Source organism: Phalacrocorax carbo, chromosome 4, assembly GCF_963921805.1.
Source record: "Phalacrocorax carbo chromosome 4, bPhaCar2.1, whole genome shotgun sequence".
NCBI lineage: Eukaryota > Metazoa > Chordata > Aves > Suliformes > Phalacrocoracidae > Phalacrocorax > Phalacrocorax carbo.
In genome coordinates this window covers 77,275,119-77,294,255 of record NC_087516.1, presented here as the reverse complement: position 1 = coordinate 77,294,255, position 19,137 = coordinate 77,275,119, and the positions used below count along the sequence as shown (strand labels likewise).

The window sequence follows — 19,137 nt, the reverse complement described above, 5'->3', positions numbered from 1 at the left end:
TGGTGATTAGGTCTCAACTGTGAGATCAGGGGCTGCGGCACGTGTGTCTGTGCCCTCACCTAATCCCAGTTGTGTGCCAGGCACGGCCTTTGTGGGAAGGAAACCGGGGTATTTTGCTCAGAGGTGAGCCTAACACTCATGGTGAGATCCTCGGTTGTGACTGGTAGATGAGAGCTGAAAGTTTTCATCACATGCACCTGCTGGGCAGAGCAGATATCTCCTCTAAGTACCAGGCAGATCCAGACTGAGGCAAGTGTGCCTTGAGAGCAGGAGGACTGTTCATACCACTGCAAGGCCGTATCAAGGTCCCAGGCTGGGATTGTTTGTTCAGAAGACAGATCAACAGCACAGCTGGCAAACATCCAAGACGCAGCTTCCCAGCCCTTTCCAAGCTCCCTGCCCCCATCATCACTCTTCTCGTCTCCTCTCTCGGTTTGGCAGGAGATGCATCTGCTTAGCAGTCCCGGGAAGGTGAGCAGGGACTGCCAGGTCGCCCCGTCAGAAGCTCACTGCTCTGCCAGTGTGCCCTTCCTCCTCACCTCTGCTGTCCCTGCCTCTTTCCAGTATGTCAGCATCAACCTCCTCCATCCCCATGTTCTAGACTGAAATACTGAGTTGGCATCTACAATGCGGCAGGCCAAAAGAGAGTAGGTTTGCTTTTTTGTGGAAGTGCTAGTGCTAAAGTAAGCAGTTGCCCTTTTTGCTAAGTCTGCAAAAGCAAGGGCTGTTATGGTGAAAGTCAAAGGAATACTGTCAATTTAGCAGAAGCCCAGTTTCTACAGAATTTCAAGTCATACTTGTAAAATCTGTTAAGAGCAGAGCTGTTTATATTGCACAGTTAATACTGGAAACAGTTTCTAAAAGAAGTTTGATTTTTGGTTTCTCTCCTTACCTGTCCCTTGTCAATGTAAATTTAATAATAAAATGTAAACTCTGTAAACATGTTTCAAAGCAAAAGTCTAAAACCCTGCAGTGTTCCCTAAAACCTCATGTCACGTCTTGTCCTCTGGTAGCCTCCCTAAGGGAAGTTTGCTTTAAGAACTCACCAAAGAAACATACAGTAATTAGGAAATGTATCTGTAGACCTTTGAGCAGTTTTCTACCATTTTTTGACTCATGGCAAATCCAGTATTTGTTGGCACTTGTCTGAAAAGCCTAGGTTTGCCTTCTTGACTCACAAAATAGTAAAAGGTTGCATTTCTTTAGCTAACTATTGGGCGTCTTTGGGAAAATGTGTTGATGTTTGTCACATTGCTGTCACATTTGCCATAATGTGGTGTTGTCTGAAGCACAACGAAAATCTCACTGGAAAGAATAATATGATTTCCTCCTATGCATGGCCAGGTAGATGCATTCATGAGAACTCACAAATGTTTCTGAAGAAGACTTGAGAAAGAGGAACGCCTAAACACAGGTGAAAGAAAACAACTCACAGACACACCCCCACCCCCACCGTCTTTACAAACTATCTGTCTCAGCGCTGTGCTGGGTTCAGAAAAGGTTCCGCACGCTGCTTGGAAAAAAGCACAAACATTTCCTGAAAATGCACTTAGAGATTAAATACCACTTCCCAAAGTGTTACTTTTTCCTTGCTTCAAAGCAAGCTTTCTGGCCATCACGGGGAAGGGGGAAGGGTGTAAGTCTATAGACAAACCCATCTTTCCTGTGCATGTGTTGAGCCCAGGAAGTAGGCAAACCGCAGGCTGAAGGGGAAATTGTGCAGCTCCTTCTGCCAGAAGATAGGCAGCGCTTCCCTATCTCCTCTGAGCCGGCACCCAGGCGCTTCTCCTGCCCCGCCAGGCTCAGACACCAGGAAACGTGGGAATGTTAGAACTGCTGAAGAGACCCCAATTCAAGCAGATCAGCTGGGCTGACTTTTGCTCTCTCAAATCATTTCAGTGGGTTTTCAGCTGGAGTTTCTTTTATGTCCTTCCAGCACTAGGGAATGAGCTTGTGGTCGGAGAGGTTCCCCTTCGCCGCGAGCTGAAACCTGCTGTCATAGCTGGGGTAAAGCCATTTTCACCACTGCCATAAGGAAGCATCCTGCAATTGAGATAACAGCTTTGGAAACGGCACAAAGTTGGTGACCAGTTTTGTCTTTTTAACACTGACAGTTTAAATAACTTTCACCCTTAGTTCAAGGATTTTTGCTGGTGTTAACTGTTTGCAAGGGTGGTTTAGGACCTTCAGGTAGACGAAGAGGACACGGTGTGCAAACAGAAAATGTTGAGCTATCGTTTTCCAGCTACACATGGGAAAGAAAGAATGAAGCGAGCTGATTGTTTTAAGGCAAAAACCAACTCAGTCCTGCACACTGGCAAACAGCAGAATACAAGCGGGGAAGCTGCATAGTTTAACAAATGCAAATGTGATAAATGGCTTGTTTATAAATTACTTACTGCTTGTAAAGGTAATTTGTGAAGCATTTATTAGGTAAAATCATCAAAGTGGTATGTCTCCAAGGTTGTGATCAGTGTATTAGTAATGACACTCAGATTATTGCTAAGTGTTACCGCCAGCCAGTTTTCGTCATAATATTTTATTAGCAGTAACAATATATTTATTTGTACAGCTTTGTGTGCTACCCAGGCTAAGTGGGATCTGCGATGATTATACTGCGAATGTGTCAGCAATATTTCATCTGGGTCTCTGGGGAATATTAAGGGCGTGTGCCCTGCCTTCACAGATGTCATGGTCAAAACTTTCAGTAATTTCAGCGAGGACAGAACCAAGCCTTGCACATGCTGCTCTGCTCTTTCTCCCAATGTGATCCTGCTGCCTCAGTCTCCGAGGTGCGGGCTCGGGAGCTCTGCATGGGTCAGAGCTCCATGGCTGGTACTGACTCTTCATTGATTAATTCCCTGAATGCAGTATGTCTTGGAGAGGATCCTCTGCTATTTCTACTGCTGCTTGTTATTTTAGCAACATTTTTAAAGTCACCTCGCTCATCCTTAAATGGTATAAGCCTTGAAGGTACGATGCAGTATCTTTCCAAGACGACACTATAGCCTTTACAAGTGGAGGTATCCACAGTGAATTAAGATGCTGCCCTTACAGCTTTGTCAATGCTTCACCTATATTTTTCCCATTTATCCTGGAAGACTCTCAGAAGACCTGGAAAATGCCTACATAGCAGTCGCTTCTATGCTACTGCAGGCACTGTGCTAGCTGAATGTGGTTACCTCTGTGGTCTCGTAGTAATACTGCACAAGCAGCTATCCCCAAAAGATTGGAAACAGGTGCCATTATAGGTGTATGATGTGTCAGAGGATGTCCTAGGCAACTTCCAAAGCCCTTGGCCACAAAGGACATGAGTATTTCAAGCACCGAACATGGATAAGTTGCATTGCACAATAATTTGTTCCATAGCTGACTGTCCACTGACTCCTTTGTTAAATGGTTCTCCATAAACACAATTTTGAAAGCCTTTGGTCTGGTTTTCTGTCCTACAGTTACTGCCTTTACACAGATACTTTTTTCTTCTCCTTCCAATATATGTTTCATTTTTTCCTCTTTATCTCTTCTTTCACCTCTAAATCTTTTTCCTAAAAACCACGCTTAGGCTTGATTATTCCCTCAGTTAAACAATTACATCACCCCTTAAAATCCATGTTATATTTATGCATGAAGAATTCACTGTTGGATTCCCCCACGTTGGTTTTTTTTTTTTTTTAAATTAACAAATGAACAAATAATGAAAGGAATAAACTCCCACAAAGTCTCAGTATTATCCTACTACACAGCACTCATTGACAGAGCAAGTGAAAAGTAGCTTCAACAAAAATGCTAGAGGAGGTTAAAAGAAATGTAGGTGGGTATTTGTCATTACAAAAGGCTTCTTGTACAGAGCTAGTATTAAACATGGGGTGACATCCTGCATGTGTCTTTATACACCCAAACTTCAAGTCTGTGGGAATTTCCAAAGCGCAAAGAACACAGAATCTAAGCCAGAATTATTTGTAAACATGCGATAGATGAGATTTATACAACAGGCTACTGCAGATCTATGAATACAGCAAAGGAAATAATTACAAAGGAAATTAAAGTTAAAAATAGTCATGAACCACCAAAAAGACCGTGCTTTCACCTCTTTCTTTCGCAACAGAGCATTACACCCACTTGCTGTGTGCCAGTTCATTCTTCTAGATAACTAGTAGGGCCAGGAATGGGGTCTCCAGTTTAAAAAAGAAACTTTACTTGGTAAATACTTCCTATTGTGTGTTCAAAATAGGTTTTAGATTGCTTAGACAAAAAGCTTATACAATCAGCCTATTCATCTAGCACAAAAAGTCTTCTAATGGTGTGTTTCAGTACAATGCCCTTCTTTTGAGAGCAGGAATAACTAAAAATAAGAGAAATTTAAGGCCGAAAACTAAAGCTAACCTACCATCGGATGGCATTTATTACCAGCAGAACACCATAAAATGTAACGTGTTGTGTGTAATGAGCTGTAAGATGTGAACGCTGAAGGAATGGACATAACTGTCTGCAGTTCCCAAACAATTATTTATAGACCTACAGTCACTCAATAAAATTCAATATAAATCAGTAATGCAACTACACAGAAAGAAAATGGGGAGAAAGAGTCAAGATGTAGCTCTGCGGTGCTGGGCATTGCTGTTACCTGCGGTGCAGGTGGTGGCCCTGAGGCCACATCAGGGAGCGGGAAGGCTGCTGGGGTCTTCAGGGGCTTCCAACTACGCGCCCAAAACCAGGCACAACAGGTTCAGTGAACAGATCGTAGGAAAACACAACAGGCTAAAGGAAATCTCTGGGACCATAATAACAGCAATAACTTCCCTAATAGCAACAATTTCCTTAATAGTACGGAAGTTAGAATCCACAGCAAAAAAAAGGAAGCGGTAACACAATCAAGCTTCACATGTGCACATCTAGCGAGTGATGTGGGGGACAGGTGAGAAAGATGGGTTTTTCAAATAGTAAGTGAAGGATTTTGTGAAAAAACATGCGTAAGTGCAACATGAGGACACTCAAGTGTGTTTTAGTAATTGCCAAGATACAGTGATGGGATATCACAGGATCCCTACCTGTTTGCTTGTTTTGACATGTTATCTTCTGAAATTGAAAGCAACAATTTTTCATGGAAATAGGATTTTTAGTGCTATCTGAAAACCATTTTGATAGATGAATTTTAACAAGTTGTCAGTAAAAGCTTTTGGCTTCTACAAGTTAAACCCTGAGCTTGCTGAAACCAGCATTCATTTCACGTTGTTTGATGCCTGTCTTCTCACAGGATAATCTACATGCAAAAGACTTTCTTGCGAATTTGGCTAAACAGCGCCTGTGTGTGAAATGCAGGTTTTATTATCAGTGTTGGTTTACAATCACACTCATTAACCACATCAGAAGGAAAAGGTTTATAAAAATTTTTGTTTGAAGAAAGTGAAATAAAAACCAACATGTTTTGTTTGTAATTCTCCTATACCGTTCTGATCGACGATCAAAGTGAAAACTACTTTGTTTAGTTTAGAGGAATATGACAGCATGTCCTTTATGTAGGGTAAATGATATCTTCCTTTAGATTTTCTTTAGGGATTTAATGAAGAATAGCTTGACCCTTCTGCATTTTTCCTGTATTCACGTAAGATCTGGGTGCATGGATCAAGACACCAATAAACTATTCTCAGAGCAAGGAGGATTTCTTCCAGCTCAGGAGGAACCTGTTTGGGAATCAGTTTTTGGGTACATCATGAGATGGACAGCTTCCATGGAAAGACTGCCAGCCTTCAGTGCAGCTCCTTGGATAAAGAAGACTTTGGGAGCAAAAAAGACAGTGCAAGTACTGAAAGGTCAAGTATGGAATAAATTAATTCTGTAATTGATGACAAGTGACTTCCAGCTCTGGCAAATTATGTACTTATTACAAATTATTTATATTTGTTTGTTTTCTGAAGTAAGTGCTTGTGGTTTTATCCTCAGATGAAGAGAACCAAAGAATTTAAGATTTTGCCACTAAGCTAAAGAACGTGGGTGTTTCTGACCCACCGGCTGCTGCCTTATGTTATAGTGAGTTTTTGCAGTGTCGTAAATATTTTGCATAGGGAGTATTTATGTTTATTTATGTCTAAGCTCAGTGTTTGTTTTTAACGCAATCTAGAATGAGCTCTTATAGTAAACACTGATGTTATTTAGAGAAAGTGTAAACGAACCAGTACTTCCATTTAAATACTCACAGCTCCAGCAACTTCAAAGCACTCACTAAAGCACAGCCGAAGCCAGAATTTAATTTCATAATATACAGATCAGTATCGACACACTTTTTTTTCTATTTGTTCATGATTGTTTTCTCGGAGCTGGGAGAACGAGGGAAATATTTTAAGTTCTGAGCTGGTTACTGCGCTGCTCTTGGTCCGCATGAGCCGGAGCCCGGCCCAAGGCATGAGACACCCGTGCCTGCGCTCTGCAGCCTCCTGTGATACTGAACACAGCACCAGGTAAACAATTCCCCAACGATATTGTTAGAGAGCTGCCTGCAAGAGGGTTGCCTGACAAGGGCTTTTCAATCTGATAAAGGCTATGAAGGGGGTCTTTATGATTTCCTGATTAAATGAATTGCCTCATAAAGTAACTGATGCCTGTGATTCAGCTTCTAACTCCGCGATGGCGAACACACGGGCTGGTGCGGGGGCTGCTGCAGGAGTCTGGTTGTTTTGGGGGGTGCAGGTGGAGCGTGGTGATGGAAGATGGGGTGAGGACAGGAGTGGCAGAAGGAAGGGAAGGCTCAAGGCTCTGAGGTCGCATGGGGCTGTGTCCCTGCCTGCTCTCACGCTGCTTGGGGAGGGGTCCTGGATCACTGCGAAAGAACGTTGACAGGATTAGCAGGCGAGGAGAGAAACAAGATCCTTCCTTCTTTAAGTGATCGCATATGGCAGTTTAGTAAGAAGTTGCTGGCTTAATTGCAAGAAGGAAATAATTGTTGGTAAGGGAGGCTTTCTGCTGCATTACTGATGGAGAAGCGCCAGTGTGCCCAAGCCTGTTTCTTAGACGGGTCGTGCCCATGAATATCCAGTAACGTCAGCTGGAGCAGTGGCTGCTCCATTGCCCTGGCAAATGCCAGGAGTACTCAGCTGCCCCAACCAGGTAAATAGTATAAGTCCGAGAAATGACTATGAATGTTCCTGGTCACATTTTTGCTTTTGCAAAATAGTGTCATGCACCCAGCAGCTTCTGGTTCGGCATAAATAAATTCTGACAGCCTCCATATTAGCTGGACTTTGACCCTTGGTTGGTATCAACCAAAGATAAAAAGTATGAGTTAAAAGACTTGGGAGCTTTTAGAACAAAGTTTGGAGAAGCATCTGGCACTGCAAAACAGAGGAGGTATAAATAATTTAAAGATGATGCTTTTACTCAACTAATTCTCTTTCCTTACAAAGAAAGACTTGGAGTTTTAGGCATAAAAATAAACATTCTGAGGCAAATGGGAATGCCACCTGATGTAAAATAAGTTAAAGCATAGAGGATGGGGTTATAATTTCCTTAACCTGAAAGTTATATGACAAGACAACAGCGGTTGGACTCAATGATCTTAAGGGTCTTTTCCAACCTTAACGATTCTATGATTCTATGATTTATAAAGTCTCTTTTCAATTCCCATGTTGATAACTAAAGATGCAACACCAAACAGTGCAAAGAACTAAGCATGAAGAATTCTCTGCTTTTGAGACAATGAGAAAAACCTGGGCAAGCTTGAAAAATTATACTCCAGGGATGATGTTCAAGCCAGGGCCGCTTGCACTGTGTGTGTGCACATAACACCATCAGAAGCTGCCATCTTCCCCCCAAAACGCAAATGAGCCTCTGGTACGTTAGAGAGCAGACAGGAATGAAAGAGCCCCCTGACTTAGCTCCCCCCACCCTGAACTGTGCATCTAGATATGACAGTCATCATGTTACTCTACCTTTAAGGTATTGAATAATATTACAGTTGTATTTCATCTGTTAATCTCAAGACACCTCAAGAATGGCTTGATGTGTTGGGAGAGGCTTTCTTGGCCCTTCAGATCTAAATAATCAACTGGATTCCAGAAGCAAAAGGTGATTAATCAACTCCTTTCTCTCATTACCTGAGTGCTTTTGTTGAAGTTGGTAACATATCTAAAAGCTTTGATTATTTGTGTCCCCTTTTGAAAGTAATTTCTACAAATAAATTTCAAAATGTCAAATATATTTTATTGTCTGGCATCAGCGTACAGAAAGAAGAGCTGAAAGAAGCAATCCAGCATCATTACTTATTGGGAATAAAATACTCTCCTTTAAGAAGAGAGAGAAGGAGAAGAAAGCAGGAGGAAAATATCAGGAGCTAATTTGTGGACACTCCCCTAAAAGGTCATGGGAGGCAATGGAAGGAATGAAACTGGTGATGGAAATCAGCAACACAGACAAACATCCCCAAAAATGCAACCTTCAGAAAAGCAGCAGGCAATCAGGCAGGGGTGCTGTGAAAATCCACAAACCTCATGTCGGCACTAACCCGCGGCAACCACCAGCTTCGCTCCCCATCACGCCCATGCAACACCCCTGCCTCCAAGGAACTGCGTTCATGATCAGAAACTTCAACGTAACGCCAAGTGCCCACCTGAAAAAGAAAAGCCCGACACCCAGGGCTTTCCATGGCTTCAGGCTGTGATGCAGTGACCTGCTGCTGTCATCCCCGTGCGAGGTCCCATGCTTTGGTGAGAGCCTGAGAAGACCAAATTTATTTAGACTGAGCTAGATGATGCTGACAAAATAACTATCCGGTGTAAAAAATAGAGGGATCTGAAAACTGAACATATACAAATCTAAAAATGATCTAAAACTGTTGCCACTAATTGCTAAAATTACTCTTTGTTATCAGTTTTGGAAATAGTTCTTATAATTGCTGCGTTAGCAAAGAAAGGGACCAAAGACATTTAAAACTGCAATGCTGCTGCCTTTCATAAGGCGAAACGAAGCGTGCTTTTAGGCTGCATGTTACAAATATGCACATGTGCTAATTTTTGATATAAACACAGTGGCATGTTGGACTTAAGCTGGCCTTTATTTAAAAATACTCTGTGGAATAACTTCTGCTCTTGATTTTATCTGTTGCACAAGTAGACTCAAAGCATCTGCATTTCCTCCCCACCACTGGAATTGTGATAAGACCCAGAATTTCAACTACCCTGGCTTTTCTATTTCAATACGGGTAACTTTAAATTGAGGTATTACACTAAGAGCAGAAACCATTTCTCCCTCTGCCTTATTTTGGTTGTTCTGGGACACATTCTGCCCTGTAACTGATAGAGTTTAAAAATAAATCTAGTTTGGCCTTTCAAACGTAAAAATATTTTCTTGAGAAGAATGTGCGGGTTTCTTTTACAGTGAAGGTAAATATTAGTGCCCTTTATGAAACAAATAGGTTCAAATTCATAGAGGGGCAAATATTTTTCCTCGCGTTAACTCTATATTCCAATTTTCTAGCCAGGCCTGTATCAGCATTAAAGCTTTTCTTTCCACCTCTTACACCAGGCAAAGGCCCACCTTCCCCAACCTCTAGTGCCAGTTTTGAGCTAAAGTTTCTTCATATGACTTAGCTGCATGGTCCTCATTTAAGCCTTCAGGCACCATGCGGATAAAAACATTTGGAAGAGCCCCCTGAGACCCTGAGCATCCATCCCCTCGGTGTGGCAGGTCAGAGCATCGCTGGAGTGCATGGCTCTAGCAACAGCAGGGAATGAGGTGGGAAGGGGGGCTTCACTATGAAAACCAGAAGTATTTAAACAATATTTTTCTTACTATGCTTAGTATGATGAGAATGTAATAAAAAAACATGAAGGATAAACCTCATTAGATAACACTTGCTTTTATGGTTGTTCATCTGCTGGGTGGAGGATGCCTGAAGCTGTTCTAAGTACGGCACTGCCCAGCTGCGCTGCTCAGGAAGCCGGGGTGCAGCCAGGGCGAGGGTCCGCCTCTGGTTTGTGGCGCTGCAAGATCACGACATTGCTCGAGCAATAATCCTGCCGGTGCCTTTCTGTGCCAGGTTAAGAGCTCTCACCAGGTGCCCAGGGGCATCCGTGCCCTCGTGCAGCGAGTGGGATTAGCTTGCTGTTCGTTGATCTGGCTGAAAGCTAGCTCTGCAGGGAAAACTGTGCAGTCTGCTTGAGCCAATGAGGGGCAGGAGGCAAAAACACAGGGCTCGTAGAGAGGAGCCACAAGCCCTCTGCTCACCCAGGCTTGGTTTCACTTCGGCTTAAGTGAATCCACGCGACCCATAGATGGGTCTCGCTATTGGGCCAGTGGGAGCAGGATCCCAGCTCAGGGGATCTGTGTTGCCCCTCCAAAAGATTTATTTTGCAGGTACAGAGCAGTAAAACCGGCCTTCTGATCTCAGTGCCCAAGGCTGGGTACGCCTCACCCTGCTGCCGGCTGAGCCCAGGGAGATACAGCATTCTGGAAGAGCAAGCTCACCACCCATCTTGACAGCGTGCAAGTACCACACGGAAAGAGATACACACACATGCATGCACACTCAGTTGCCGTTTTGGTTTCCTCAACTATCCTACTAATGTCTGTAGGATGCACATCTGGGTGATTTTAAAGAAATCTATATATTTATCATGTTTTATTACATCTGACAGTCAAGTCACAGGCACGCATGTGCTCAAAAATGCCCGACGATTAACTTTTTATCCACCTGTCTTTTGGGGGTGAGGTTTGTCCGCCTGCTTTGGAGGGAACAATGGAGAGAAATAACGAACAGCCATAATGTCAAACTACCCAGCGCCTTGGTCAATGAAACACTCCAGTGCCTCCCAGTTAAGAGATGATCAAACTGCGAGGAAGCGGTACATGCTGCGGAGTGACGGGGACTTGATCCTTCAGCCGTACAGCCTGCGCTGGGTGATGTACAGCCTGCGCTGGGTGATGTACAGCCTGCGCTGGGTGATGTACAGCCTGCGCTGGGTGACAGGAGGCCAAGCAGGAGGCCAGGGGAGCGCCTCTGCCTACGGGACGCTGCAAAGGCGGTTGTGGTGACCGCGGACAATCCCTCTGTTACAGAATCCAGGAAAGAACCTAAACTTTACGGGCCGCACCTGTCGCCTGTGGATACCAGCGGGCGAACCCAGGACTCAGGGCCCGCCTCGCACATCTGGCAGCCGGGCCCCGCCAGCTGTGCCAGCTCCTGCGCATGCGCGGCACACCCCACGCCCTCCCCACACACACAAACAGCCGGCGCCGCCTCTTTGCGATTGGTGGCACGCCCCCCTTCCTCCCGCCCCCTCGGGCAGCTGGCGCCCTTACCATTGGCCCCGCGGGCCGGCGGCGCCTCGTGGTTGGCTCCGGCGGCGCTGTGGGCGGGGCGGCCCGGCCCGGCGTTCGCCGTGAGGTGCGGGAGGGCCCCGATCGCCGCCGCCGCCGCTTCTTCCGGGTCCGTTGTGAAGCTGCCGCGGAGGGCGATGGCGTAAGTGCGGGGGGTGCCGGGCGGGGAAGGGAAGGGACGGGACGGGGCGGGCCCAGCCCGGCCCGGCGCTCTGCCCAGCCCAGCCGTCCCTCGGCGCCGTGTGGGGCGGTGGGCGTGCTCCCCTTGCCGCCGGGCTGGGCCCGGTGCGGGGGCCGGTGCGGGGGAGCCGGCCGCGCCGCCCTCCCTCGGCCTGTCAGTCGGCCGCCTCCGTGAGGGGCGGCTCTGAGGGGCGCCGGCCGCCCCCGCCCCGGGAGGAGCCGGGAGCTGGCAGCGGGCCGGGGGCGGGGAGGGGTCCGGGGTCCGCCGGTGCTCCGGGGGAGGCCATCCTCACCCCGCCGTGAGGGCGATGTGTGGCCGGTACCGGCGCGCCCGTCTTCCCCCCTCCGCGTTCTGTGGAAGCGGGCCGAGAGGAAGCCCCTCCAGTTTTACGGGTTCCTGGGGGTCTTTGGTTTGTTTTTTTTTGTTTGGTTGATTGTTTTTTCCTCCCCCCCCCACTTTGCGTATGTCTTCTGTAGGTTAACGCCATGCAGGAAGGGTGTTAGGTCGGAGGACAGGAGTTCAGGCGCTTCCAGTCGCGCTTGGCCTGTGAGGAAAGTTTCTCTCTTCCTTTCCCTGGCCGTCGAAAGAGGATCTGCACCAGTGCCCGTGGGCCTGGCAGGGTGTAACGCGCGCACATGCACCCGTTTAACACAAAATGCACTTGCTTTTTGGTGTGCCTAAAGAAGCAGTGGTAACCTGCGTGCACGTCACGTCATCAGTAAAAAAATCTGATGTCATTTATCAGCATAACGTGCTTCAACATGGTAATGTGGTGGGGGTGGATTTGAAAGATGAGCGTATGGCTACGTCTGGGTTTGTCCCCTACCTCAAGTCACTTCTCCGCAATCTTCACTAAACTTTGTGAAAACTTGCAGAGTTGATAGCTTGCTGCAACAGATGTATCTATCTATATATAACTGTATCAGGTTTAGTATGAAAAAGATCATGATTTTCATGACTTCCCATGAAGAGGCCATGGGACTCCTATTGTGTAATTTCATTAGTTAATTCTACTTTTCAGGCTTTTTTTTTTTTTTTAATTGTAGCTGTGCAGGTTTTGTTCCAGTTCTTGCGTGCGAAATGTAATGACCAGATAAACAATCGGGCTAGAGACTTTGGCAACTGAAAATAAAAACTGGAGTGTAGGAGGAAGTAGTCCTTTTTGTAAAAGTATGTTAATAGATTATTCAAGCAATCGTTCTAAAAGCAGTATTTAAGGCCTGCTTAGGCAGTTGACTCTAAATGCATGTTCAGGGATGTTTGCTTAGGATTATGGTCAGAATTTGCACCGTTCGGCAGTGTGCATGCATGGGTAGCTTTTACTCATGGTGAATCGTCTCGGGTCGATTGGGTGGAGGTACGTGCGCTTCCGGGACCTCTCTGTGGAGAGCCCTTGCCCTCACGCGTGGCATGCTGAAGTAACTCACCCCTTTTGGGTATGCTGTTAGAAGACTTTGGGATGTGAAACGTGCATCACTTGCTCCTTGGTAATTGTCCTTTTGCAAACTTTATCCTGTGGGAAATAGGCGAGAGTTTACCACTCTTCCTTAGCAGCGTGCAGTTATCCTGTGTTTACAGCAGTGTTGAGATATACTACCTTCTCGTATTAGCTTCTTATCTTTTTATCTAACTTATAGCACTTGTTGCTGCTGCAAAACCTTTGGGTTGACTGCACTGGGACAGACACTAACGAAGACCTGTATGTGGTTCACTTAAGGATGATAGCATATGTAGCCATAAGACTGACTTTTAGTTTGATTTATGGCAGATTTCCCTCTTTCCCCAAAGGCCAGTGGTGTGTCAGAGAAGTTTAGAGGAAGTACTTCTGGAAAAAATCATATGTAAAGTGTAGAAGACTCAATTTCATAGAGTATTTCAGGTACAATGTTGTAGCTCAAATTAAAAAAAAAAAGGGGGGGGGCAGGGAGAAGTCATTGATTTGTTGTTGAGACCAGCCCCCAAAAGTAATTTTTTTTTTCTTCTAAAAAAAGTGTGCATAAGTGAAGTTCTTATTTATTTCTACTGTTATGGGCTGTTAGGTTCTGTTGTTGGTTTTTTCGGTTTTGACTTTTTTTTCTTCTGCAGCATCAAAGGCTGGCAATGTAAGCAGGAAAACAACCCTCTGCCCTGAAGAAGTCTGGGAGGAAGGCTAAACAACATATTTTTATTTTTTAAAATTTATAATTAAATGAAAAATCATCCAAAGCACAGTTAGGCATTCCTAGGCTAGCAGTCAAGTGATGCAAGGAGTACTTGATGTTGGTTGCCATAGCAGGAGTTTGTCTTTGATTTCTTCTGTATTAAATCTCATGTCCTGTACTACTGAAAATAAATAGAAACACATCACTTCTGCTGTTTTGGACACTGAATCAGTAGATGCTAAATTTTTCGTCTGGTTTTTCTCACTCCTTTCAGAAGGGTGTTAAATTTTTTCTTCTTTCTTTTTACATAGATGCTTCTCCAGTGGTTTCTATTGCTCTGTTAGGTAAAATAAATCATCAGGTAGGCTACTGTAAGAATGATTTTTATCTCATATCTTGCAGTTCCTTTGAATGTGCTTTAATTTTGATTTAATTAATTTTTAAGCAAACTTGTTATTTACTGATATAAGCCAATGTAGTGCAGATGATGTTTAACTAAGGCTGTTCACACAGTGGTTAACAAGGTGTGACTCTCTTCTGTCCTCTGTTTTTAGTTCAGCTCTTTCCGCTGGAGGTTGTAGCAAGAATTAATTAGTATTATTAAAGCAGTAGTTTAGTTTATTTATGGTTTACTGCTGTTGGTACTTCAAGCAGTAGCAGAGGGGGAAGAAAATAGGCCTGAATCTTAGTTATTTTCTTAAAAAAAAAAGAATTGCTAATCTTTAATTGGGTATGAGGTACAAAGCCAGTGCAATGTGTCAGGTAGCAGAATTGCGGTGTGAGTGCTGTCACTTAGCTTATTTTTTGTGTACATGTGTTGTTTGAAGAAAAGCTCTCCTTCTCTTCCTTCCGCTTACCCTTCCGTGTTGATTAAAGAACAGCAGAGCATCCGAAGCTGTGCTGGGAGGGGTTTGAAGTCTTTGGACTTAGCTGGAGTGTTTTGGGAAAGATGCCAAGGTTGGAAGCGTTTTGTTTTGTGCAGTGTGCCTAATGTGCATCTGGGTGCTGACAGTGTCACCGTACCTTCAGAGGAGAATTCATTTGAGTCGTGGTTATGTTTGTGACTCTTTTCTAATATCGCTTGATTATATAAAGCTCTGTTTTCGTACCAGCTGTTGCTGGAGACCCCTTGAAAAAAAGTGGAGTGTGCAGGATGCAAAGATGCCATTCCTTTCCTTTTCTCTAAGGAACTGCTGTGGGCATGCCTCCTTTACTGGAGATGTGAAGCATCCAGGCGTATCATATGCGTTCAGTTATTTAGACTACGGGGATTTACCTCCTGTTGTTTAATGTGTTGCTTTGGGTGTAATTGTGACTCCACTGTCTTGTAATTGCTGTAGAAGTTGGGAGTCGAGTATCTTCAGAATGGTAGTTAACATGTAATAACATCAATTAACATAGATTCATTAAACACTGGATTTCTGTGAAGATCTGAGGAATATATCTGACAAATTTACGCTCCCGGTGTAAATTACATTCCTGTGAATTCTAGGAATAGTAGGGGGATTGGCAGGGCCTCTTATTTCCCTATCTGCTTCTCAATATAATGAAATACCAGGTGTTTTCCCCACCTTTGGATACCAGTTTTATTCAGTTGTTTCTACAAGGTATACCAGAAAAAGTGTGTTAGAAAAGATGTAATAAACAGATGCTTCTTTCTCATTCTCATTTTCTTATGCAGCCCAAGACCCACATTACCCTAATGTTCTCAGGCACTGAATAAAATATGTTGCCTTCATCCTCCGCTATAGGTACAGACAGACCTTTACAGGTGAGTTGCTGCTGCCCAGGCTGCAGCTGCCTCTGCCAAGGAGCTGCACTCTGGTGACCGAGAGCCTGGTGGCTGGGCTTCTGTTTTGGGGCTTTTTTTTGTCAACTTGTTCATATATGCATGCCTTCTGTAAATTTTTAATGACTTTGTTCAAGCAGCAGTTTGTCCTTGCTCTTAAGTGTTAATGTGTCAGGCTGAGGTTAAAACTAGTGATAAGACTGAAATGTGTTTATAAAGATTTGAAGCAGCTGCTTTTGAGTGTTTGGCTTAGAGATAGAATATTTGTTGTGAAAATCAGATCGAGTTTGGAATACTGGAAGTGGGCTGGAAACAAAGGCCATTCCCCATGATTATAACATCATTTGCGTCTTCTTAGTGCTGAGAAAAATGGATTAATATGTGACACAAGTAATTAAAAATCACTTTTTAAAGTGTCTATCAAGTGTCTGTTTCTGCTATAAAGAAAGCCTGTCTGACCAGGAGGAGCAAATCTACAGCAATATCGAACCTGCACATCTTCAAGCCAGTCTGCTTTGAACATGTCAAGTGCTCTAAACATGCACAACCTGAAAAGCAGGCCCCAAGTATTTCAGTTGGGCCATCATAAATAAAGGATTTGACCTTTATCTCTTCTTGCTTCAGGTACCTCATTTGCAGAAAGAAGACTACATAACCCCTTAAAGGACTTTTGTGAAGATAAATATGAGTATTGGGATTCTGTCACTTCAGTGCCACAGAATCCTCCTCTTCTCCTGTCCTTCTCCTGGGAGAAAGCTAATAGATTTTGTATTACTGTGGTATGGGGTAAATGAGAGCCACAAGTGACATACTGAATAGTAAAGCTGTGCTTAAAAAAACATAAAAGGCAGGGGGAAAGGCAAGTAAACCAGAACACTTGTTACAGTTTTGGACTATGTTCCGGCACGTTAACTGAGCACATAATCACAAAACAGTAGAGACCTTGAGAAAATTCTACAAACAGTGTGGAGAGGTAAACATGAAGTTCTCTGTCTCTCTTCCTCTTTCGTGTGTTTTCTTTCCTGTATTAGCAGTAAGAGTCAGTTTCACACCTGCACTTAGTTCTCATCCTTCCAGGAGTTGTCTCACAATATTTGCAAAGTATACTGTTACTTTACAAGAATAGAGTAGCAGTATGAATGTAATTTGGAGGCTCATCAACCTATGGGTCAGTGTTCCTGGAAAGTGCCACACATAAAGTTTTGTCTGATTGCAAAGTAATTTTGCCCGTAGGAATAAATGTACCACAGGGTGGGTGAGTGCAGGCAGGTGAGAGGTATGCATGATTCAAACTTATGGGTACAGTATGTAGGGCGTGGTAGGTGAAGACAGATCGGTGCAGGACTCACCAGAAAGAAGTGTTAGTTACTTGAGGTAGCTAATATCTGTCCTGAAAAGACCACATCTTTTCCTCTAACCAGTCATGATGATCCAGATCTTACCTCTCCATCCTTCATGTTGTATAAATGCACAAGGACATTATAAAAAGTGTGTACAACTTAAGTCTCTGCATGCGTCTTCTTTCCTCTTGCGCTAATTCGCATGGCCAGAAATGCTTCATAATGTAAATGGACTAAGCACCTGGTTCCTCTGAGACCCATACTGGGAGCCCACATCTAGTGCAGGTGTTGCTGCTGCCTGTTTTGGAATGATTACACATTCATTGCCCTCATCCTCTTCCTTGGGTGACATGATAAAGGCCGAAGGGTGCCCTAACAAAAAAACCCAACAAAACCAAAAAAACCCAAAATCAGTAGGGCAGGGTGTTAAAAGATCAGTTCTGGAGCTCCAAAATGATGTATTGACACATGGTGACTGACAGGGGATTCCTGAGTTTATCTGCATGCAAATAACAAATGTATTCCAGAAAACTTCCAAAGATACCGAATTTGTGGTTATGGGTAGTGGTGACAAAAAGTGACGGTTGTGGTCTTTATTTAAATAAGTAAATATCAGGATCCCATGACTTGCAGTCTCTGAGTTGTCTTGGGATGGTCCTTTTCAGAGCATAACAATATTTGATGTCCTGCCTTGGTGTCACATAACATTGGATGATAATTTCTTAGGAAAAAGACACAGGTTGCTTTTTTGAGGGATTAAGTAGTGGTGGTGTTCACTAAGGTGATAGGCAGTCCTCACCAATTAACAGCGCTTCCATGGTGGTCTTGATCACAATAGAGTGACCCTGTTGTCTCTTGGTAAGGAATGGAAAAACCAAGTTCTTTCTTCCTTTGTGCTGAAAGTGTTGATTTTGGTTTCTCCAGTTACCCTGTCATTCATGGGTTAAAAGCTCTTAGAGGCTGCCCGCAGAGGCATCATCTGCTTCATAATGCAAGTTGACATGTGGAGTTTTTACTGAGGACTGTGGATGTCTTAAAGCAAATCATAGGGCCATTTTGTGATTTAATTTGCTTTTGCAGTGTCCCTTCTAAAACAAGGGCTTCTTTCTGTGAAGTGTGTGTATGTGATGCGTATTATTCCTCTTTGTGGGGGAGCTAAGTTAGTAGCTTCTTTATCATCACTGCTGGAAGCAATGCCTGGTGTTTTGGTGTTGTTTTTTTTTTTGTTGTTTGTTTCTGTTATATTGCTTTCATGTCCTTTCCTCCCCATTCTATTCTTTCTTACAGAAGAGGTAGCAAACAGATTGTTAGCACTTATTCTTGGGACTCTACTGTATTTTAGTTCAAAACATAGGCTCCTAGTTCGAGGTTCTGAATTTACCCCAATGTAGGGGAGAAAGAAGTGCATTAGAGGCAGGTTTTTTTTTTTCAACTTCTCCTACATTTTGTTTTCAAGTTATAATAGCGAGAGGAAGTATGGATATTACAGGAAAAAAAATTGATAAATGTTTAGTTTTGTTGCTAACATTACTAAATACTGACTATTCTTCTCAAAAACTAAGGTCTTCCCAATGTTACTTAGTTTTTATGTTCTAGAGCTCGTGATGGAGATTGTCAAAGACTTCATAAGGAAAGGAAATGAAGTCTATTTGCTTTTTCTGAGGGTTGAATACTGACAGGCTGCCAGGAGCTGCAAGGTGTTTAGGAAAAAAAAACCAGGCAGAATTAATGCTTATCTTCCTGTAAGAAGGCCTGTAAGATAAAGTCCAAGGGAGAAGACTTCAAATGAAACTAATGCAAGTAAAATACTGCTATGTAATTACAGATGTTACTGAGTTGAGCTACTCCCTGTTAATCACACTTAATTAATATAACCCAGTTGCAAGGTGATTTATGGGTGGTTTGAATAAGTGTGTAAGATCAGAAGGACTGGTTTTTTGCTCTCTGTAACAGAGACACTAGGTAGTCACTTTTTATATGATGATGCAAATCCATCCTAAAGCAAGAGAATTAATGGACACTGTGGATTAGGAGGTTGCGGGAATTTTTCATAGCTCCTGAAAGTGTCTGCTTCAGCCTTTCTGCCTGCAGGAGCAGGGGGATCAGTCTCATATTGTCTCCTATTCCCTTTTTGAATGTTAGGAGGCTTAATACAGACTTATTTTTACTTGTATGTTCAGTTACCTTTTGACTTACTGCTCTGGTACAACAGTTTTATAAATTTGCTACTATGTGCTCTATATAGGGCATTCAGGGTACTAAATTTGGAGGACGTGTTCTGGCATTCTGTTGATCTGTCATCTGTTTTAGGCACATTCCTGGAAATGGTTTCTCAGAGTGTCTCTGAGAGATGAGTAGAAGTGTTTCTGGAGCTCTGGA

At 43.7% G+C, this 19,137-nt stretch overlaps 1 protein-coding gene and 1 long non-coding RNA gene across 11 annotated transcripts in view; both read left to right on the top strand.

Moving 5' to 3' along the window:
- Positions 1-4,467: 4,467 nt before the first annotated feature.
- Positions 4,468-9,690, top strand: LOC135313299 (uncharacterized). The gene is made up of 3 exons (XR_010372917.1): positions 4,468-6,455; positions 7,974-8,058; positions 8,210-9,690. It is a non-coding gene; the product is annotated as an uncharacterized LOC135313299 (long non-coding RNA).
- Positions 9,691-11,347: 1,657 nt separating this feature from the next.
- BLTP1 (bridge-like lipid transfer protein family member 1) overlaps positions 11,348-19,137 on the top strand; it is a 123,708-nt gene continuing 115,918 nt past the window's right edge. For all 10 annotated transcript variants that reach the window (XM_064450506.1, XM_064450507.1, XM_064450514.1 and 7 more), the window contains exon 1: positions 11,348-11,449. The gene's annotated coding sequence lies outside the window, so the exon portion shown is untranslated. The remainder of the gene's footprint in view (positions 11,450-19,137) is intronic.